Consider the following 16460-nt stretch of genomic DNA (forward strand, 5'->3'; position numbering starts at 1 on the left):
GAACACTGATTTCTCAATTGTATAATACTGCTCATTTGTTCAAGGGAATATTGTGAACTATCTTAATTCTGAGGAAAATGTAAAAAAGAATTCTGCATTGTAATGAAATTGATTTTTTTTTATTATGGAATTCTACCCTTTTAAACATTTTTCCAGCCACCACCAACACGACTTCCTTGCAGTCATTCGCTTCACTCAAAATTAAAGCATGCTTATTTAAAGCATGTTCTTTTAGGGCATTGTCATTTCTGGTTACTGAACATGCTCAATCTTTTTTAATTTAAAAACCCATCATTTGTGACCTTGCTGGCCTTGACTCTCTGTTTTTAAGCAGCTGGGAACCTTTCTAGTGGTCATCTAGGACACAAGTAGGGTTCCTGACTTCCAACATATGACCTGTTATGGATTCCACTTTACTAAGCTGAGCTGCCAAGTCTAACAATTACTTGGTCTTACTCATGCCAACTCTTGTCCATGTTTGAACCAAGGCTTTAATAAGGTAAGGAGCTGTGTGGCCCTTGCGCATCACAAACTAAATGTCACTGAGCAGCTTATTACTAAATACGTGGTTCTTCATAGCTCTCTAGATGATCCCTTCCATTACTTTAATGATCGTCGAGAGTAGATTGATGAGTTGGTAACTAACCAGTTTAGATTTGTCCTGCATCTTGTGCAGAGCACATATCTGGGCAAATTTCCGCATTGTTGAGTAGAGGCCAGTGTTACAGCTGTACTGGAACAGTTTGGCTAGGGAATTAGCAAGTTCTAGAGTAGAAGTCTTCAGTATTCTTGCTGGAATATTATCATGGCCCATATCCTTTTCAGTATTCAGTGTTTCAGCTATTTCTTGATATCATATCATATTGCAATGAATTGAATTGACTGAAGACTGGCATCTGTGATGTAGGGGTCATCTGCAGGATTTGGCTGAAAGTTGTTACAAACATTTCAGTCTGGTGTACTTCGTTCTCCATTTTAGAATGGAAATGTTTGTGGAGCCTAGTCCTCCAGTGAGTTGTTCAGTTGTCCACCATCATTCATGGCAGGATGTGGCAAGACTTCAGAGCTTCACTTCGATTAGTTGGCTTAGCCCTGTCTATTTTGGATCCTAATTTCTTTTGCAAAAGACATTGCTGAACAGATTTCCTGCAGCAATTTGATTTTGTGTAATATTTAAGTACACCCTGAAATTCCTAACTTACAAATGTAGACTTGACTTGAGAGGAGGAAAGACAGTGGAACAGTAATGGCAGGAGACACGCAGAGATTCATCCCGAGGAAAAAGAAGCATGAAACAGGGAGGATGAAGCAACCATGGCTGACTAAGGAAGTCAGGGATAGCAAAAAAGCAAAAGAGAAGGCATATAATGTGGTGAAGCAGAGGGAAACTAGGGGATTGGGAACATTACAAAGACCAACAACAGGCAACAAAAAAAAGGAGAGAGAAGATTAAATATGCAGGTAAGTTTGCCAGTAATATAAAGGAAGACTGTGAGAGTTTATTTAGATATATAAAGAGCTAAAGAGAAGCAAATGTGGATGTTGGGGCTGGAAAATGATGCTGGAGAGAGAGTGGTGGGGAACAAGAAAATGGCTGAGGAATTGAATAATTACTTTCAGTCTTTATGGTGGAAGACACAATAGTATTCCAAAAATTTAAGAGTGAGGGGATTAGCTGAGTATGGTGGCCATCGCCAAGGAGAAGGTGCTGGAAAAACTGAATGGTCTGAAGGTGGATTAATCACCTGGACTAGATGGACTACACCACAGAGTTCGAAGGGAGGTAGCTGAAGAGATAGTGGAGGTGTTTGTGGTGATCTTTCAGGAATCGCTAGAATCAGGGAGGGTCCCAGAGGACTGGAAAATCACTAAAGTGACACCCCTATTTAAAAAGGCAAAAGACAGACTGGTTAGCCTAACCTCAATTGTGGGTAAGATCCTGGAATCCATTGTGAAGTATGAGATTTCTGAATATTTAGAAGTGTCTGGTAAAATAGGGCAAAATCCACATGGTTTCATCAAAGGGAGATCATGCCTGACATATCTGCTAGAATTCTTTAAGAAAGTAGCAGGCAGGTTCGACCAAGAAGAACCAATGGATATTATCTACCTAGACTTCAAAAAGGCCTTTGACAAGATGCTGCACAGGAGGTTACTGAGTAAGATAAGGGCCCATGGTGTTCGAGGCAAGATGCTAGCATGGATAGAAGCTTGGCTCTCTGACAGAAAGCAGAGTGGGGATAAGAAGTTTCTTCTCAAGATGGCAGTCGGTGACAAGTGATGTTTTAAAGGGACAGGTAGCATTGAGGAGGCGGAGAGACTGCAGAAGGATTTGGACAGATTAGGAGAGTGGCAACACAGTGACATTTGGACTACAAGATGGGAAAGTGTGAGGTCATGCACTTTGATAGGAAGAATAGATGCATGGACTATTTTCTAAATGGGGGAAAAAAATTCAGAAGTCTGAAGTTCAAAGAGACTTAAGAGTTTTAGTCCAGGATTCTCTCAAGGTAAACTTGCAGACTGAATTGATAGTTAGGAAGGCAAATGCAATGATGGCGTTTATCTTGACAGGGCTTGAATATAAAAGCAGGAATGTACTTCTGAGACTCTTTATGGCTTTGGTAAGACCACATTTTGATTACTGTGCACAATGTTGGGGCCCCATATCTCAGGAAGGATGCACTGGCCATGGAGCGTGTTCAGAGGAGGTTCATGAGAATGGTCCCAGCAATGAAAAGCTTAACATAGAGGGACAGTTGAGGACACTGGGTCTCTGCTCGATGGAGTTTAGAAGGATGAGGGGGGATCCAATTGAAACATGCAGAATATTGAATAGCCTGGACAGAGTATTGGTAGGAGAGTCGAGAGTCCAAGGGCACGACCTTTAAAGGGAAGACCTTTTAGAACAGAGATAAGGAGAAACTTAATCAGCCAGAGTGGTGAATCTATGGAATTCATTGTCACAGAAGATTGTGGAAACCAGATCATTGCTTATATTTAAGACTAGATAGATGGATTCTTGAGTATCATGGGGATCAAAGGTTACGGGGAGAAAGCTGGAGAATGGGGTTGAGAAACTTAAGCCATAATTGGATGGCAGAGCAGACTTGACGGGCTGAATGGCCTGATAGCTGCTCCTATGTCTTATGGTCTTTCTTATAATTAAGAATTTTGTTGGTGACCCAAAACCTGAGCCGACCCAGTTTTCCATAACTTTGCTGACTGTAGTTCTCCTGTCATTATTGTTTATTGCTGTGGATATGTTAAACCTGGTCGCCCTATCATTCTGATGTCTGTTCCCAGAAATTCCCAGGTTAAAGGACCACTTGTAATCAGGTGTGGTGATATCTTGCAATATTTAATAAGTGATCTGTTCTACAAGGGATTCATGTTCTTTATTCATAACATTGACATCTATTAACAGTAACTTTTAAATTTTGTGAAGCAACCTGGGCAAATTATCTATGCAATTTCCATATAATCCTCCTGTCATCAGCAAGAGATATCTGCAGAGGTCAGTGACATTTCCTGAACTTGACAAGTTAAATAATCATTTTATCTCTATTTAAGAAAGGAACTGTTAAAAATGCTCAAAAAGTATTTTTTGCATGAGTACTTGGAAGAAGGGACAACCTGAGTAAGAGAGTGATGCTAGACATTATCACAGGAAAGCCTCTTGTATTTTTTTGTTCATAGTTTGTAGGGTACTCATTCAGGGCTCATAGTTTGTAAGGCTATGTGCTTCAGGTTGAACTTAACTGAGAGAAGGATATCCTAATTTAACTACTGCAGATTCGGGGGGATTGCTGATTGGAGGAAACAAATCAAAAAACTGACATCACAGGAAAATGTGTTGTTTGGCTCATGCTTTTTGAAAAAAAAAGGTTTGTTTTTGGAAGAACGGATTAGCTGATTAACTGCAGGGTTAAGGGAAAGTCAGGGCCAATATATTGGAATATAAACCAGCAAAGTTAAGGGAAGCGAGTTATCAGTGTTCTGAAGCATAATTTTTGTGTAGTAAAGCTAGTGACTGGCTCAAAAGAAGTCATGGCAGCAAAGCACAGACCTGTGTTACAGTACTCCAATGCTATGTGGCAAATCATGGAAGCTTCAGTTGCCCTTGGTGAACATTAATGCAGAAAGTGTGTCCAGCTGCAGCTTCTGGTGAACCGTTCTATGGAGCTGCAGCTGACCTCACTGTGGTGAATGTTGAACAAGTCATGGATAGCATCTTCAGTGAAATGATCATAGGCAGAGTGGAGGAAAGCAGGAAATGCTGGATTATGCTGTGTGATCCTGCTTACTAACAGATTTGAATGCTGTTGGGGGAGATAACTGCAGGGGTAAGCAGTGGTAACCAGCTTAGCACCTTAGGTGGGTCTCCTGCACGAGGGGAGAAGGACGATGATCAGAGGCTTTTGACCAACATAGAAGCAATTTGCTGTAGATATGAGTATAAGCTCCTGCTTTCCAAAACAATACAATAATACCTGGATCCCATAAAATTGCTTTACTTGAACTAAACATTTCATCATTTTTCATGTCTAAATGCATTTTTGCTTTTTTCTCATTGACTATATTTACTCTGTAATAATGGTATATCCCTCCAGATGATATCAAAACTTGTAAAATGATACAGTCCTCCAATTTCACAGGCAGACTCACTTTCTTTAAAGCTGGCAATGAATTATATCCCTGAAGTTCAAATGGATTCAGCTTTGTATTCTTTGAATCTATTTTTACTTTCTTTGTCTAGGGTTTCAAAGTAACAATTCAGCCTATTTACATCTCACATTATTGAGTACTGCCACAATCTAAGACAGTGCACTTGAATGAATAAGCCACTAAGACAATCATGGGCCAACTTAACTCTTTAGCCACGAGCACAATATTTTGTTGCTGTTCATCTTTATCATATTCACCAACTAAGATATCTATTTCATGAGTTGCTTCAAATACATTACTCCTTGTCCTTGGACAATCTCTGACAGTGATATTTAGAGTCACTAAAATTTCTAGATTGAGTTTATTTGGTCTTGCATGTAGCATCTCAAACTGCATGGTACATTCTTCCATGGTCACATTGTCCATTTTCTTAAATTTATCAAATATTGATTACACCTCAGGCTTTCAACACCTCACCGTTTTGTAACTGTCCATAAACTGTAATCCCTGTTGTGTAACCGGGTCAGTTGCATCCAGTTCTGAAAATACTTTATTTCTAATTCTAACCATTCCTCGTAATGATACAGCCAAAGCCAAACCTAGGAAAAGCCACCAAGAGTTTACTTTCTGTCAGAGGTAGGAATTGCCTTCTGCTTCCATTATCTTTCCACCTGAAGAGATCAATGCTAATCCTCTGCTATCAAGTTTATCAGACTGGTATCCATAATGGTGAGTTAGACAGCAAAAGACTTTAAAATTTGCAGAGGTCTCATTGTAGATGTTAGATTATACCAGTTTTCACCTTTCCATTCTTGACCCCTTTCTTATCCAGAAGCCACCACACCCCACTGAACCCAGCTCTTCATATTTTCTAATCAACCTGTTCAAAAATATTGTTGTACACTCCTGGAGCAGAAGGGACCTTGAGATTATGCTCCCTGGCTCAGAACTAAGGGCCCTCTTAAAGGGAAACCAGTTCAAAGCAACTATATGTTTAGATGTGTTATGATACATCACTGGAGCAAATGGGAATTGAACCCAACTTCCTGACTCAAAGGTAGGGACACTGCCACTGCACCATAAGAGCCCTTTCAAGAACTCCGCTTTTACAAAAGAGTCCAGCGAGCATCACCTGCTCTTGATCAATTCTGGAGGTATTCTAGTTGACTGTTAAAAGGACCTGTATTTCCAAAACTGCAACCCCCCCGGCCCTCGCTCTTGCCACCTCTCTCCCTCTGACCTTCCCCCTCGTCTCTTTTCACTGACCCTTCCTCCCCAATGCTCCCTACCACTCCCACCCACCTTTGACCCTCCTGCTCACAGGACTTTGAGGGTTCTGGTGAGGGCAACAGTGAGTTTGAGATGAGTAGAAAGGGGTTTTGTTTATAACTATTAGCAAAAGATTGTTTTAGGCCAGTTACGTTCATGGCAGTCAGCATGGAAACATTATAGATTTGGAACATTAAACAACTGCTATTATCTATTTTCTTATGAAAAATTGCTTTCTCATTTAGTACAGCATTTATTTAGTAACAGAGTGCCAAGCAGTAATAGTTGCACATATCCAGCAAGAAGGTAATCAGTAGTTAAGATGGACGACTTGTATAAAATACACTGACTGAATATTGAGGTCAGGTTGGTGATTTGATATGTTTGACCCATAACAGATAATAATAGAATGTGAACAAAAGGATAAGTAATATGTTTACTTACTGGAATTCTCACCGTTCTACTCAGTTGAAATGACCTTATAGAGTATTTGCACTGAAAACAAAAAATGCTGGAAATCAAAGTGGGTTAGGCAGCATCAATGGAAAGAGAAAAAGCTAATGTTTCGAGTCTCGATGACTTCATCAGAGGTGCAGATTGTAAATGCTATGATCTTCAGACCTTGCACTGTAGTGATTTTGGCATTATGTACTCTGCACATTTGTTCCATGACCCACAACAGTTTTTGACTTTGTTTACTCTTGTTCATGTCTAGAAAAAGTGCATTATTAACAAGATTTAATGTTTTCCAAAAGCTCATCTAGCTCATCTCAGATACATATGAGAAAGATGTCAGCTAAAACACTTCCATTTTTCTGGGGAAATGATCAGTAATTCAAGCAAGTATATTTTGATATTATTGGAAGCTGTTGTAGAAGCTCTTCTATCTCAGGTTATTAGGTTTACCTTGCATCAAGATAACATGTTTGAGAGTGAAGGTGAATTCTGATCCACCTAAGGCCTTAAAACATTTTAAAGAAAAGTTAAGATAAAATTACTAACTTAAATATTGCATCTGAGGAACTGTTCAGTGCATAAAGACCAGCAATACATAAATGTCATAGATAGTGTAGAACTAGCTTCTGTCAAACTTTTGGAATATTAAGCTTCTAGCAGAGTTACTGAAACAGAATATTTATTCTTTGTTTTTACAGTAAGTCATTCCATTTTTTGTATATTACATGTGTACCTGGGTTTAGAGGCTAAGTAAAGATCAACTTTGACTTCACCCTCACCAACGTGGAATGAGGAGGTTAACATAAATGAGATGGGTATCACTGCAAAGCTCCTAAATTTGGAACTTGCTCCCTAACTCCCCCTACCCCTTTTTTTCTTTTTCCTTCCTTAAATCTCTCCTTGAAACCGTTTCTCTTCAACCAAACTTTTGATTATTTTCTTTAATATATCCTTTTTTGTCAGTGTTCTATCCTGTTTGCCAGTTTGCTTAATGACTCTTATTGGGATGATGTTAGAGCCTATTATAAAGGATGTAATAATGGAGTATTGAGAAATGCTCAATATGATCTAGTTATGATTGACAAATTTATTAAAATAATTAGAATATTAGGAGGAAACAAGTAGGATAGATGATGGGTAAGCAGTGAATGTAATATAGTTGGTTTGGCACTAGATATTTGGTAAGATATCATAAATTAGGCTATTTAAGATAAGTGCCCATGGTGTTGGATGTAGCATATTAGCATGGGTTAAGGATTGGCTAACAAATAGATAGAGTCGGAATGTTGGGGAATGGAGAGCATTTTCAGGATGGCAACCTGTAACTAGCGGTATGTGATCTGAATTAGCGCTGGGTTTGTAACTATTTGCTGTATATCTTTGAATGACTTGGATGCGCAAAGCGAGTATACTATACCAAGTTTGTGAGTGATAGAAATATCTGCAGGGGAATATGGGCAGGTTAAGTGAGTGACAAAAATTTTGCAGATGGATATTATGTGGAGAAATGAGATTCTGCACTTTGAGTATTATATAAATGGGCTGAGAAGTGGCAGATGGAGTTTAATTCAGATACATGCGAGGTGCTGCATTTTGGGAAAGCTAATCTTAGCAGGACTTATAAAATGATAAGGTCCAAGGGAGTGTTGCTGAACAAAGAGACCTTGGAGTGCAGGTTCATAGCTCCTTGAAAATGGAGTCGCAGGTGGACAGGATAGTGAAGAAGGCGTTTGGTATACTTTCTTTTATTGGTCAGAGTATTGAGTACAGGAGTTGGGAGGTCATGTTGTGGCTGTACAGGACATTGGTTAGGCCACTGTTGGAATATTGCGTGCAATCCTGGTCTCCTTCCTATCAGAAAGATGTTGTGAAACTTGAACGGATTCAGAAAATATTTACAAGGATGTTGCCAGGGTAGGAGGATCTGGGCTACAGGGAGAAGCAGAACAGGCTGGGGCTGTTTTCCCTGGAGCGTCGGAGGCTGAGGGGTGACCTTATAGAGGTTTACAAAATTGAGGGGCATGGATAGGAAAAATAGACAAAGTCTTTTCCCTGGGGTCAGGGAGACCAGAACTAGAGGGCATAGGTTTAGGGTGAGAGGGGAAAGATATAAAAGAGACCTCGGGGGCAACGTTTTCATGCAGAAGGTGGTACGTGTATGGAATGAGCTGCCAGAGGAAGTGGTGGAGGCTGGTACCATTGCAATATTTAAGAGGCATTTGGATGGGTATATGAATAGGAAAGGTTTGGAGAGATATGGGCCGGGTGTTGGCAGGTGGGACTAGATTGGGTTGGGATATCTGGTCAACGTGGGCGGGTTGGACCGAAGGGTCTGTTTCCATGATGTACATCTCTATGACTCTATGACTCTAAATGGAAAAATACTACAGTAAACTACAGGACAGAGGGATTTTTGTGTCCTTGTTCATGAATCGCAAAAGCTAGCATCCAAATTTAGCAGGTAATAGGGAAGCCAAATGAAATGTTAGTTTTTGTTTTAAAGGAAATGATGTATAAAAGTAGGGAGATTGTTCTAAAGCTGCAAAAGATGTGAACAAAGGTGTCCTGGCATTGGAGACATTTCAGAGACTATTCACTGAACTAATACCAAGTGTGGAGGGACTACCTTAGATCAGAGGTTGAGTAGATTTGAAATATAGAAGACTGAGAAATGAGCTTTTTGAAATGTACAAGATTCTTAGACTTGACAGGGTATGTGTGAAATGGTTGTTTCCCCTTATGGAAAAGGAGAAAGTGAGGACTGCAGGTGCTGGAGATCAGAGCTGAAAATATGTTGCTGGAAAAGTGCAGCAGGTCAGGCAGCATCCAAGGAGCAGGAGAATCGACGTTTCGAGCATGAGCCCTTCTTCAGGAATGAGGAAAGTGTGTCCAGCAGGCTAAGATAAAAGGTAGGGAGGAGGGACTTGGGGGAGGGGCGTTGGGAATGCGATAGATGCAAGGAGGTCAAGGTGAGGGTGATAGGCCAGAGTGGGAGTGGGGGCGGAGAGGTCAGGAAGAAGATTGCAGGTTAGGAAGGTGGTGCTGAGTTTGAGGGATTTGACTTGGATTTCTCCAGTTTCCTCATTCCCCTCCCCCCACCTTGTCTCAGTCACAACCTCATAGTCCCACAACCCCGCACTGCCCGTTTCTACCTCCTGCCCAAAATCCACAAACCTGACTACCCCGGCCGACCCATTGTCTCTGCCTGCTCCTGCCCCACCGAACTCATCTTTGCATTCCTCGACACGGTCCTGTCCCCCTTAGTCCAAGAACTCCCCACCTACGTTTGGGACACCACCCACGCCCTCCACCACCTCTATGATTTTCGCTTACCCGTTCCCCAACAACTTATCTTCACCATGGACATCCAGTCCCTGTACACCTCCATCCCCCATCATGAAGGACTCAAAGCCCTCCGCTTCTTCCTTTCCCGCCGTACCAACCAGTACCCTTCCACTGACACCCTCCTTTGACTGACTGAATTGGTCCTCACCCTGAACAACTTCTCTTTCCAATCCTCCCACTTCCTCCAACCCAAAGGAGTAGCCATGGGCACCCGCATGGGCCCCATCTATGCCTGCCTCTTCGTAGGATATGTGGAACAGTCCATCTTCCGCAGCTACACTGGCACCACCCCCCACCTTTTCCTCCGCTACATCGATGACTGTATTGGCACTGCCTCGTGCTCCCACGAGGAGGTTGAACAGTGACCCCACTTTACCAACACCTTCCACCCCGACCTCCAATTCACCTGGACCATCTCAGACTCCTCCCTCCCCTTCCTAGACCTTTCCGTTTCTATCTCGGGCAACCGAATCAACACAGACATTTACTATAAACCGACCAACTCCCACAGCTACCTAGACTACACCTCCTCCCACCCTGCCCCCTGTAAAAACGGCATCCCATATTCCCAATTCCTTCGGCTCCGCCGCATCTGCTCCCAGGAGGACCAGTTCCAATACCGTACAACCCAGATGGCCTCCTTCTTCAAAGACCGCAACTTCCCCCCTGACGTGATCGACGATGCTCTCCACCGCATCTCCTCCACTTCCTGCTCCTCTGCCCTTGAACCCCGCCCCTCCAATCGCCACCAGGACAGAACCCCAATGGTCCTAACCTACCACCCCACCAACCTCCAGATACATCGTATCATCTTTCGTCATTTCCGCCACCTCCAAACAGACCCCACCACCAAAGATATATTTCCCTCCCCTCCCCTATCAGCGTTCTGGAAAGACCACTCCCTTGTCACGTCCACACCCCCCACCACCCAACCTCCACTCCCGGCACCTTCCCCTGCAACCGCAAAAAAATGTAAAACTTGCGCCCACACCTCCCCCCCCCCCCCCCCCCCCCCCCCTTACTTCCCTCCAAGTCCCCAAGGGATTCTTCAATATCCGCTACAAATTCACCTGCACCTCCACACACATTTATTGCATCTGCTGCACCCGATGTGGCCTCCTCTACATTGGGAAGACAGGCCGCCTGCTTGCGGAACGTTTCAGAGAACACCTTTGGGACACCCGGACCAACCAACCCAACCACCCCATGGCTCAACACTTCAACTCCCCCTCCCACTCCACCAAGGACATGCAGGTCCTTGGCCTCCTCCATCACCAGACCACAGCAACACGATGTTTGGAGGAAGAGCGCCTCATCTTCTGCCTAGGAACCCTCCAACCACAAGGGATCAAATTAGATTTCTCCAGTTTCCTCATTTCCTCTCCCCCCACCTTGTCTCAGTCAAATCCCTCGAACTCAGCACTGCCTTCCTAACCTGCAATCTTCTTCCTGACCTCTCCGCCCCCCCACTCCCACTCCAGCCTATCGCCCTCACCTTGACCTCCTTTCACCTATCGCATTTCCAACACCCCTCCCCCAAGTCCCTCCTCCCTACCTTTTTATCTTAGCCTGCTGGACACACTTTCCTCATTCCTGAAGAAGGGCTCATGCCCGAAACGTCGATTCTCCTGCTCCTTGGATGCTGCCTGACCTGCTGCGCTTTTCCAGCAACACATTTTCAGCTCCCCTTATGGAAAAGTCTAGAACCATAATCCCAGAATAAGGAGCCACGCAACTGGGGGACATGGTGTAGAGGAATTTCTTCTTTTTTAAAGATGTTGAATCTGTGAAATTCTTTACCATGGAGGGCTGTTGAGCCGAGGTCGTTCAGTATATTTAAGGCTGAGGTAAATTTTTAGTAAGTATGGAAATTGAGAGGTATAGGAAAAAGGCATGAAAGTGGAAATGAGGATTAGCAGATCAGTCACAATTTTTTATGGAATAGCAGAGCAGACTTGATGAACTGAATGGCCGACTTCTGCTCATTTGTCTAATAGACGAATGGTTTGACATTGCTCCTTTGAATCATTTTAAGACATTTTGCTGTATACATTTAAGCTGTTGATGTATGCAAGAGTATAAGGCAAGTCACTGCAGTCTGAAGGCTGTCAGCCTGAGCTGCTCAAAAGGAGATATCATAAACTCTGGGCATATATTTTAGCCTTCCTAAAGTGAGAATTATGCTGTGGACAGGAGAGTTGCTGATGTAATAATACATTTATTTCCAAAAGGGTGAAGGATAAGCAGTATACTATTAATGGCTTATCAAATCTCAAATCATTTCAGGGATGCTTAATCTTGATGCTTAGTCAGAAAAGGCATTGTTATTTTTAAGTACTAGTGGTAATACTGGTACTTAAAAATAACAATGTGATAATCTGAGCAGGGAGACAGGAAGAAGAAACAAGGATAGAAACAAAAGGCAGAAATGTAAGTAGCAGGAGTGGAAGGCCAATAAAACAATTGGGAACCTAGTACAAAATAGAGGTAAGATGGAGGGGCAACTTTCTCCATACACAGGGTGGTATGTATATGAAACACGCTGCTAGAGGAAGTGGTAGAAGCAGTTACAAGTGCAACATTTAAAAGACTTGTGCATGTACTCGTCCAAATGTAAGATTTGGAGGGATATTGGTAGAAAGTGAGGACTGCAGATGCTGGCAATCAGAGTCGAGAGTGTGGTGCTGGAAAAGCACAGCAGGTCAGGCAACATTCGAGAAGCAAGAGAATCGACTTTTCGGACGTAAGCTATTCATAAGGATAATGTGGGGGGGCAGTCCCAAGCCTCCAACTCAGCACTATTTTCCTGACCTGTCCATCACCTATCCCATCTATCCGCTCCACCCTCCTCTCCGAAACCTCCCTCACCTTCTTCAACCTATTGTATTCTCAGCTACCTTCCCTCTAGTCCCATCCCCTCCCATTTATCTCTCAACACCCCCCGCTCCCCCAACCCGGTCCCAAAGGTTCATCCCTGTTGAAGGGCTTATGCCTGAAACATTGATTCTCCCGCTTCTTGGATGCTGTCTGACCTAGACATTTCCAGCACCACGTTCGACTTAGCAGGATATTGAAAAAAGCCAGGCAAATGGGGCTCATTCAGTTTAGGAGACCTGGTTGGCATGGACAAATCATGCCGAAGAACCTATTTCTGTACTGTATGCCACTGGGACTGTATGATTGATAAGGTTTAAAAAAACACAAGTCCAAAGACTGTGCCTTAATGCATGGAATATTTGCATTAAGGTCAATACATTTGCTGTGCACATTGATATAATTGATAGGAATAAAGTTTCAATTACAGAGACAAGGCTGCAGGGTGACTAAAGACATTTGTTATTCAGGAAGGATAACAAAGGTAAGGAGGTGAGGTAGTGTTATTAGTAAAGCAGTTAATTGAATGGTGAGGAATTGGTATTGACTGGAAAATCTTGATGTGAGATCTGTTTGAGTGGAGATTATAATCACCATGTGATAGAAACTATTGGCGGGGGGTGTTTCTTGGCCCCCAAAAACAGTGGAGCTGTAAGGGAAGGCATTAAGAAAGAAATCAGAGCTTCGTGGCAAAAGGGCACAGCTGCAAACGTGGAAGACTTTTTGTAGAATTTAGATTGGACAAACAAAACTAGCAATGGTATTCCAGGAGAGGACTTCCTGGAGTGTGTACTTAATGCTTTTTTAAAGACCAATACAGGAAACAACCAGCACAGACTACTCTGGACTGAGTGTTGCGCAATGATAAAGTATTAATTTGTAATCTGTCTAAACCCTTGAGGAAGAGCGACTGTAAAATGATGGAATTCTACATAAAGGTGGAGAGTGACGTAGTTGAATGCAAAATTAGAGTCCTGAATCTAAATAAAGTAGCTATGAGGTGCGAATTCATAAATTAGAGAACATTGCTAAAGGGATTGACGATGGACATTCGTGTTCATTTTCCTTAAGTAACAATTATTCCTGTCTGATGCAAAACCAAAAGCGTAAAGGTGGGTCAACCCTTGAAAGCATTTAGGGATAGTATTAGATCCAAAGAGAAGACGTACAAAATTGCAAGAGAAAGCAACAAACCCAAAGATTGAGAGCAAAAAGGTTGATCAAAAGAGGAAGGTCGTGTGAGAATAAAATTGAGGGGAACATAGAAGATTTCACGGCCAGTTTCTATAAATACATTGAGTAAAAAATTAATAAAGACAAGTTAGGTCACTAACAGTTAGAAATCAGGGAAATTATAATGAGAATTGGGCAGACAATGCTGGAGAAACTCGGCAGATCTGGCAGCATCTGTGGAAGAGGAAAACAGTTAATGTTTCACATCCAGTGTGACTACTCTTCAGAACTTAGATACTTTGGTTTTCGCCTCATAAAAGTGGACACACGCACACATGTTAGGAATCAGTGGTCTCGTGGGTTTGCAGAATTGAAGGAAATCAGTATTTAAAAGTTAACAGTGCTGAGGAAATTAAAGGTTGATAGATAGCAGACCCTGGTGATCTATAATCCCAGAGTACAAAAGGAAGTGGCCCTGGAAATATTAGATGCATTCTTCATTTTTCAAAATTCTACAGACTCTGGAACAGCTCGCCCAGATTGGTGGCTGTTGAGGGAAGGGATCGAATAGAATTGCAGACCAATTAGCCCAACATTAGAATTATGGGAAAGTGCTAAAGCCTATTATAAACGATGTGGTAACAGAATATTTGGAAACATTAACATGATTGGTCAAGCCAGCATTGGTTTATGAATGGCAAATCATGCTTAGCAAATCTACTGTAATTTCTTGAGGATGTAGCTCAGTAGGTGAGGGAGAAGCAGTAATATGGTGTATTTTGATTTTCAGAAGACTTTTTAAGAGCACTCATAGGAGGTTAGTGGGCAAAGTTAAAACACATACGATGGTTTAATATATTTAGAGACAAAAAAACTGCAGATGCTGGAATCCAAGGCAGACGAGCAGGAGGCTGGAAGAACACGGCAGCATCAGGAGATGGAGAAGTCAACATTTTCGCATGTAAGCCTTCTCCAGGACTGGGGGTGAGTGTAAGGGGAGCTGGACATGGTGTGGAGGGGTGGGGGAGGTTTTGGTGGTGAGGTAAGGATAGGTGAACACAGATAGGGCGTACAACCTGGTTGGTCGATGGGAGGAATGAATTTGATTGGTAACTGGAAGGAAGGGTCGATCAGAGGAATGTGGAAGGGTGGGGGAGGACCTGGGAAGGGAGTTGGGGGGTGGGAAGACAGGTTATTTGAAATTGGAGTCCTCCAGGCTGAAGGCTGCCCAGGCGGAAGATGATGTTCCTTCAATTTGCAGTCTGATTCGCTGTGGCATTGGAGGAGGCCAGGGATGGTCATGTCAGAAAAGGAGTGGGGAGGGGAATTAAAATCTGTGGTGACTGGGAGGTCAGGTCAGGTTTAGTATATTGGCATGGATTCAGAATTGGTGGACAGACAGGAAACAAAATGAAGATAAATGGGTCTTTTGGGATGGCAATATTGGGAGGTCATGTTGCGGCTGTACAGGACATTGATTAGGCCCCTGTTGGAATATTGTATCCATTTCCGGTCTCCTTCCTATTGGAAAGATGTTGTGAAACGTGAAAGGATTCAGAAAAGATTTACAAGGATGTTGCCAGGGTTGAAGGATTTGAGCTATAGGGAGAGGCTGAATAGGCTAGGGCTGCTTTCTCTGGAGCATCGGAGGCTGAGGGGTGACCTTCTAGAGGTTTATAAAATCATGAAGGGCATGGATAGGATAAATAGACAAAGTCCTTTCCCTGGGGTGGGGGTGTCCAGAACTAGAGGGCATCGGTTTAGGGTGACAGGGGGAAGATATAAAAGAGCCCTAAAGGGCAACATTTTCACACAGACGGTGGTACGTGTATGGAATGAGCTACCAGAGGAGGTGGTGGAGGCTGGTACAATTGCAACATTTAAGAGGCATTTGGATGGGTATATGAATAGCAAGCGTTTGGAAGGATATGGGCCAGGTGCTGGCAGGTGGGACTAGATTGGGTTGGGATATCTGGTCGGCATGGACGAGTTGGACCGAGAGGTCTGCTTCCATGCTGCATATCTCTATGACTGTATGATTAGTAGGTGACTGCAAGGATCATGCTTGAGCCTCATCTATTTACAATATACATAATTAACCAGGGTAAGGGAGCCAAGTGCAACATTTATAAGTTTACTGACTACATAAAACTCAGTGGGGTTTATGAAGAGGATACAAGGAGACTTCAAGGTGATTTAAACAAGTTGAGTGGGCAAACACAGAATGCAGTACATTGTGGCTAAATGTGAAGTATACACTGAAAAACAGAAAGCAAGAGTATTAAGTAAATCACAATATGTTGGGAAATGTGAATGTGCACCAGGTGCAGGTGCAGCAAGCAATTGGGTCGGCAAATAATATTTTGTGAGATGATTCAAGTGGACAGGTATGGATGTCTTGTTTATGTAGTGAGACCACGCCTAGGCTACTGAACACAGTCTAGGTGTCTCTACCTACAAGAGGATATACTTGCAATAGAGAAGATGCAACAGAGGTCCACTAGGTTGGCAGGACTGCACTATGAGGAGATATTGATTCAATTGGACCTGTATTCACAAAAGTTAAGGATGTGAAGAGATCTGATACAAAAAAATTTTAACAGGGCTGGTTAGACTAGATGCAAGGAGGATGCTTGCCCAGGTAGCGTCGCCTAGAAGCAGTGTCACAGTCTTGG

The 16460-nt window shown here is 42.7% G+C and overlaps 1 protein-coding gene across 5 annotated transcripts in view; it reads left to right on the top strand.

Moving 5' to 3' along the window:
* The window catches only part of kdm6a (lysine (K)-specific demethylase 6A), a 232939-nt gene that overhangs the window by 191869 nt on the left and 24610 nt on the right, over positions 1–16460 (top strand). The window contains exon 25 of one of the 5 annotated variants that reach the window (XR_011962543.1): positions 14649–14769. The exons of the other annotated variants lie outside the window; for them this stretch is intronic. The gene's annotated coding sequence lies outside the window, so the exon portion shown is untranslated. The remainder of the gene's footprint in view (positions 1–14648; positions 14770–16460) is intronic. 5 annotated transcript variants of the gene reach the window in all.

Source organism: Chiloscyllium punctatum, chromosome 15, assembly GCF_047496795.1.
Source record: "Chiloscyllium punctatum isolate Juve2018m chromosome 15, sChiPun1.3, whole genome shotgun sequence".
Lineage (NCBI taxonomy): Eukaryota > Metazoa > Chordata > Chondrichthyes > Orectolobiformes > Hemiscylliidae > Chiloscyllium > Chiloscyllium punctatum.